Source organism: Cyprinus carpio, chromosome B5, assembly GCF_018340385.1.
Source record: "Cyprinus carpio isolate SPL01 chromosome B5, ASM1834038v1, whole genome shotgun sequence".
Classification (NCBI taxonomy): Eukaryota; Metazoa; Chordata; class Actinopteri; order Cypriniformes; family Cyprinidae; genus Cyprinus; species Cyprinus carpio.
In genome coordinates this window covers 27,607,202-27,614,470 of record NC_056601.1, presented here as the reverse complement: position 1 = coordinate 27,614,470, position 7,269 = coordinate 27,607,202, and the positions used below count along the sequence as shown (strand labels likewise).

At 35.1% G+C, this 7,269-nt stretch overlaps 1 long non-coding RNA gene and 1 other non-coding gene across 2 annotated transcripts; both read left to right on the top strand.

The window, feature by feature from the left end:
- The first annotated feature begins 222 nt into the window (after positions 1-222).
- Positions 223-1,176, top strand: LOC109077915. Its single transcript, XR_002015653.2, has 2 exons — positions 223-986; positions 1,094-1,176. It is a non-coding gene; the product is annotated as an uncharacterized LOC109077915 (long non-coding RNA).
- On the top strand, positions 638-770 carry LOC122137523. Its single transcript, XR_006154926.1, has one exon. It is a non-coding gene; the product is annotated as a small nucleolar RNA SNORA57 (small nucleolar RNA).
- Positions 1,177-7,269: the final 6,093 nt, after the last annotated feature.

Sequence of the window (7,269 nt, the reverse complement as noted above, 5' to 3'; positions counted from 1 at the left end):
GCCATAGGTAGGCAGGGCTTCACTATTTCATCAGTGGTCTGGATCAAAAGGACATCGAGAAACTTTATTTGGCCTTGACATAGTCACGAAATTGATAACTTTCAGGGCACACATTTAAACAAGAAATTTAATTTTCGTTTGGCCAGTAGTTTTTTTAGATGATGATTTATTTTATGTATTTGTTTGCTTGTGTATTGATTAATAAAACAAACTGGATACAATTAAATTATTTTACTTGATAAACTGTTTAGTAATGATAATAGATATAATAATTAATGATTAACTGAGCATTATTACGTCAATATTTTTTTTTTTTTTTACAAAATATTTACTTTTAACACAATTTAACAATTAAATTACGTATTACATTCAACATGTTGGCCCTCCGACGTTATTTGAAGTCGTCAGTTGATTGGATGCCTTCACGTGACGCTGAAATGACGACACCGCTAGTATAAAATAAGCGAGCGGCCATACTTCTTTCTTTCGCTACTGCAGCGCTGAGGAAACGTGTTTGATGGTGCGTTAAGTACAAATATCTTTTTTTGTGTGTGTTTTTAGAGATTAGGTTAAATATTTTTGTTAATAAGCTTAAATGAGATTAAAGTAACTTTTTATGTGACCTTTTGAGTGTAATCCTCCTTCTTGGCATACTCGTGGTTCTTTGTACCCTTGTATGTATGTGTGGAGGAATAATAGAGCCAGTGCAATGTCTTCGGTGCCAGCATGTTCCCCATCAGCTGGTTCTATCCTCAATCACTGGAACACGGTTTCCTTCTGATTCATTTTAATGCCAGTTTCTGCTTGCTGTTTTGTAGTAATGTTACTCGTTGGTCTTTAGCGCATATTTTGTTTCACCACTTGTTTTCTAATTTTAAATTTGTCCTTGTTACATAGGTTTCGTGATTTGTCTGGCATCTGACAACTAAGTTACTGAAGTAAAGCCGCCTTCTGAAGTTCTGGGAATGTCTGTGCGGTTTCCACAGGTATTAGTGTAGGTGTTTAACAAATTGCATCATTCTTTTGTATGTTAAATATTTGTTGAGACTTGTAAACAAAAGTTTTTTTTTTTTTTTTTTTTTTTTTTTTTTAGATGTTTGTATTAGCATACCAACTCTGTATTTTGTATATTCTGTATTGAGTACAAGTTCCAATAAACAATGTCTTTAATCTCTGGCCTGTTTTTTTTACAATGTGTTAAGTTTGCAGAGACAGGTGGTGTCCATGTATTTTGCAGTTGAAATTAAATACCCAGAAATCAATGACAGTCTGCACGTGTTCAGTAGGATGAAAGAATTGGTGCATTGTTGCACATTTGTCAGTTTAAGAGATTTATTTAACAGCCATGCCATATTGCAAAAGATGTGCTGACATTTAACACTAAATGTGACTAGATATAACCTAAAATGCCTATTTTATGTGAAGTTATTTCTTAACTTCATTCTGGTGTTATCTTTTTAAAAGGGACACTCAGTTTTTCTAAAAAAATTTTTACTTTTTTTTTTTTTTTTTTTTTTTTTTTTTTTTTTTTTTTTTTTTATTAAGGTGCATTATACAATGTATATGTATTGGAAGCTTTTTCTTAAGATGTTATTGGAAAAACAAGTGTTACTCAGAGAGGCTGATTAGAATTAATGTGAAGTACAGGACTTGTAGGTCTTTAGCCTTTCACACTGCAGGAACCTTTTCGTAGTATCAGAGCTAATTGTGGAACTTTAGTTCTTTTTCAAGAACCAAATTAGCTCCTACTATAGAGCAAGGTCTAACCAGCACCACAACTACTGGTTTATGGCATGATACAGCACAACTGGTAATACCCGTGACGTGAGTAGACATTGGCCAGATGCGTTTTAAAACGTCCTCCCGCCATTATTTAAAACACCATGTAACATACTGTAAACATTGTGTTAGGCCTTTCTCTCTCCCCGGAATAAACTTCCAGGAGCATTTTTTACCTTTGTAAGAGTAATTTTTATAACAATATAATTACCTTATTAAATGTTTCTTTAGTTTTTGTCAAATTTAAATATAACCCATTTCTTCAGTCAATCACAATACTATTGACTGCATTTAAAATGATTTACAAAGGCTGTTTAATGCTGATCATGTACAGTATGTGTATTTACATGAAAAGTACATGAAATAGCCTAGAAATGAAAAACGCAGGAACTCATTAGTGAGTCAAGCTGCAATATCATGACAAAATCATTGTTTATTATTGCCCTTGATGTTGTAATCAGGATTATTAATTTTGATTAATAGAAGGGTTTTTTTCTTACTTTTTCTTTCTCATATTCTGGTCTGTGATAAACATAACTATACTTTGACATTTTGTCGTACAACGTAAACTGAACACACTCACACCCCAAAAATTCCTGTGTATTTACATATATGGAAAAATAAACAACTGTTTCAAAATTTGAGTTTTCTGCATGGGTGTGTATAATTTGCATTGTAGAACAAAATGTCAAGCATCGTCAAATTGTTTACATTAATTTACTCATTAATTGAATAAAATATAGGAAAATCTTGAGGGAAGCGGTGGAGAATTAGTGAGAATTAGTCTTTATTGCTCATCACAATTAAACCACTCTATTTCCACGGAAAGCTAGAACTGAAAGCTGAAATGTGTATCTTGAGCTGAGATTGAATCAGAGGATTATATATATATATATATATATATGTGTGTGTGTGTGTGTGTGTGTTTGTGTGTACATGTATATATTACACTTGAGGAGCTCATTAATTAAACACAATTTGGAATTCACGTCCACAATTTTTTGTGTTGCGTCTTAATTTGTTTAATAATTATTACACGAATACTATTCTAAAACTGTACATTTCACGATTATATATTTTACTTTATAATTTACTATTAATTTATTCTTCATTATGATCTATTCTGTATTATTCCACCATTGATATTACATATTCTTCTTGCTATTGTTCATCTATTGTTATTCATTTATTTATGGTATTATACATATAGTTTGTGCTATTATAAATCTATTATATCACTTATGTTATTGTACTTGCTTTTTATATTATTCACTTTACTACAAGTTGTACTACATATACTTTTTAATATTACATCACTTTTACTATATTTTTACTGTGCACTGTATCAGTGCATAATATTTTACCACTGTAACTAAGTTTTACTGGATCCATAAAGGCTTATCAGTTGCATTTGTTCTTGTTTGTATTGTTAATAGTTTCAATTGCATATGTGATTTGTCATCATGAATGCTGATTCCAAACGAAGTAGAACATAAGCACATAATTCTTGAATGTCGCGGTATCCATTTCATTTACGTTCCTTTCTAAGTCTGACTAGATGTAAGGAACATTTTCAAATCGCAGCAATTCAAACTTTCTGTTGGTTGTAAGTGTTACTGGATCAGTAAAAATGTGTAGGCCTATAAGCGATTAAAATACCTTTGTAGTATGATGATACAGCCACAAGGTGGTGCTAAGCATCCGCCACCGAGAGTAGCTTATAGTAAATGCGCACAAATACAGTGTTTCTGGGTCTTTACTAAAATAGGTTTAAAGTGTTATTGAGGTATAAAAGCAAACTATTAACTTTTTAAAAATGTTATTCAATGATCCACTTTAGAGATATTTTACTGCACGTCATTAATATATCCAATGTATTTATTTACCATGTTGCACATTCTCTAATTCTTTTCTGCAGGATCCACAAAAATCGCTAACGACATGGTATGGTAGCGTTTCAGCCACTGCTAAGGAGCTATTAATTACGTGAGCTATTACTTTTGTCGGAGTGCAGATACTAGAGAGAAATCCTGGTCAGTTTTATTTGCACAATCTAAAATCAACTCACCAAATCAACAAAACATGTTGTGGTTATGGAGAGATATGACAGCAGTTTCAGGCCAGACATAACATACCCAAATAACTAAAAGTAACCATCTATAGCTACAAGAAAAAAGAAATCAGCCTAGTTATGTCACAAAAGTAGTGCTGAGCAACCAAAATAAAGTCTTTTGTGTACATAGTATATGTGTGTGTACTGTGTATATTTGGTATGTGTAAATACACATACATGCATGTATATATGTAAGAAAATATGTTATGTTAATTTATATTAAACACACACACACACACACACACACATATATATATATATACTGTATATGTGAGTCTTCATATATACATAATAAATATACACAGTACACCCACATATATTATATAAACAAAAACTTTTATTTTAGATGCGATTAATCATTTGACAGCACTACACAAAAGGTTTTCATGTAGTTTTCGAAGGTGTTCCTAAGTCCACATCACATTTACCTGCCCTTGAGCCACTGCTAGAGTCACATTTCTAAAGCCCCAACCCAGGTGTCCTCAGCGCCACAGCTGACCACAGAACCATCTCAGATACAGAGTCGTAGTCTAGATCTGCATTAACACCATGGTACAGATGGAATTAAGGTAAGTGTTTTTAAATTGTGCATACCTGAGGTGACCAGCCAAGGCACCACTCAGCCCAGACACCACTCAGAGCCACGACTACAGATCTGGCCCCCATCAGCATCTCGCAGCTGAAACAGTGGCACAGCTGACCACAGGACCATCTCAGATCCAGGGCTGCAGTCTAGGCCTGCCTTTACTCCACACTACAGGATTAATCTTGTCAGAGTGCAGGTAAGTCCAACACTCCTGTCACCAACTGCTTCAATGCCAAAGGCACAGCCTAGTAATCCATGAGTTCTGCAACCTCAGCCCAGGCACCACTCAGAGACTGGCCCCATACAGCACCAGGGCTGACCACAGGACCATCTCAGAGCCAGAGCCACAGTCTAGGTCCTAGTAGTCAGACTGCAAATAAATGTTGTTTAGGTAGGTGTTCCTGTTTAGGCCGCTGATTTTGAGGGACCTGTCAAGGCCAAGGCTCCCTGTCACCACTGTTGCACTGTGGGATTAATGTTGTCAGAGTGTAAGTATTGTTAAGTGATAGTTCACCCGAAAATGAAAATTACCCCATGGTTTACTCATGAAGAGTTCATTTGCAAAAACAGATAACTCTGTTTTTAACATTTTTCAATCATGTTTTTTCATTGTGCATTCCAATTAATCTCAGTCGAACTGCAGTTGGGTTATTTTGATTAGGTAAAAAATAAATAATACAGCTAACTAAGACAATAAACATAACATAATAAATAACATGATTTAAAAAAAAAAAAACCCTGGAGTTACCTGTTTTTGCAAATAAACTCTTCATATGATTTTCTTCTTTCAGACAAATACAATGGGAGTTACAGTATATTATATAGTATATAATATGGCAGTGTATGGGGTTTAATCAGAATCAGAAATAGCTTTATTGCCAAGTGTGTTCACACACACACAAGGAATTTGTCTTGGTGTTAGGAGATTCCTGTACAGAAAGTACAAACAAAGTGCAAACATACATAAAATGAGAGAATAGAGAATAAATTATAAATAACAATAGTAATAAAAAAATTAAATACAGAAAAATTTAAAAACTTCCATAGACAGAACTGTGAATGTGCATATGTGCTATTTACAGATGGAGGTTTGATGAGTTATTTAAAGATGTGCAGTGCTGAGGTGTGTTATGTGTTGTTCAGGTGGGATATGGCCTGGGGAAAAAACTGTTCTTATGTCTGGCTGTTCTGCTGATCAGTGCTCTGTAGCGCCGGCCAGAGGGCAACAGTTCAAAGAGAGTGGGCTTGGTCTAACGGATCCAGAGTGATTTTCTTAGCCCTTTTCCTCACTCTGGAGATGTAAAGATCTTGGAGGCTTGGCAGGGGGCATCAATAATAGAAGTAGAAGTGTATCAGCAGCTCCGGTGGCAGGTTGAACTTCCTCAGCTGGCAGAGGAAATACAGCCTCTGCTGGGCCTTTTTCACAACAGAGTCAATATAAGTGTCCCACCTGAAGTCCTGAGAGATGTTGGTACCCAGGAATCTAAATGACTGTACTGCAGCCACATTACTCTTCATGATGGTGAGTGAATACACAAGATTAAATTACTTGTGTAATCATTGTCAGTTGTGATCGTGGTTAAACTGATGGTGATGATGATGCAAGAATCACAGCTGTTTGATTTTTTTGAATGTACATGGCCTATCCTGTTCATTCCCACGGCTCCCACCCCCACTTACCACAATTATTAATGGTTCATCCCTCCACTCCCACAACAGGTGCATGGCTCAGAGCCCCCTTAGTGCCACGGCCAAACACATGTCCATCGCAGAGCCAGATCCACAGCTTAGGTCTGCCTCATCGCCACAGTACAGGTCAACCTCCAGTTTTGGCCAGTGTTGTGCAGAATTGGGCTACTTTAATGTTTTGTTTTTTTTTTGTCCGCAGGTTAAAGCAAAACCCCCCATCACCTGGAACATGATTTTGACTGAGGTCGAACCCCCGGAAGAAGGTTTTGACCCAACTGGAACATCTTTATGGAGTAATTTTGATAGCTATTTTCCCCAGAAGAGCGATTGTTCTTGTTTTGAGTACCAATTGAGGTGGTTTTGTTATGCAGACCTGGCAACCCTATCTACGGCCATGGCCCAGGTCTGCTGTGCCCATAATCTCATGATAAAAATAATCCATTAACATAAAGTATAAAATAACGAAATAAACAAAGTAAACATAACATGCTTCATGTGCAATATTTCTACACTGTTATTGCCATCATGAAAATGCAGGGATGTGGTCAGATTATTTTTATTACCTTGAAGATGTGTTGGGAGAGTTGAATTTATTCTGAAACTCATGTCATATTTACATTACATATTTACATTATTTTTACTTTTTAAATGTCATTGCATCTTCACTGTTTGTTGTGTTGTATTTTAAAACCCAAATAGCATATTCTTTTGGTTGCAAAAGTGAAACATTCTTACAATGACAAAAGATTAATGCACAGAGTTGTGAGTACTCACAAAATCCCAAAATCCTCTCAGCAAACGGACATACCTTTGATGTATTTAAGATGTAGTGGTGTTAAAACAGACAGATGCTTTAGATGATAAATTTGTGACCTCCTGAAGCAGTTCTTTCACAGCCTTCTCCAGATTCACCAGCTTACTGACCTTGTCTTCAAACAGCTTTTAATTTTCATTACAACTTCATGTCATTTTGATTGAGTGAATTTCATCTATTGTTTTGAATACAGACTAATTCATTTTAAGAGCAATGACACATTATGTAAAGTTTACCTAATATTTGTTGTTATATTACTGAACTAAGAACTTACATGAATAAAAATTA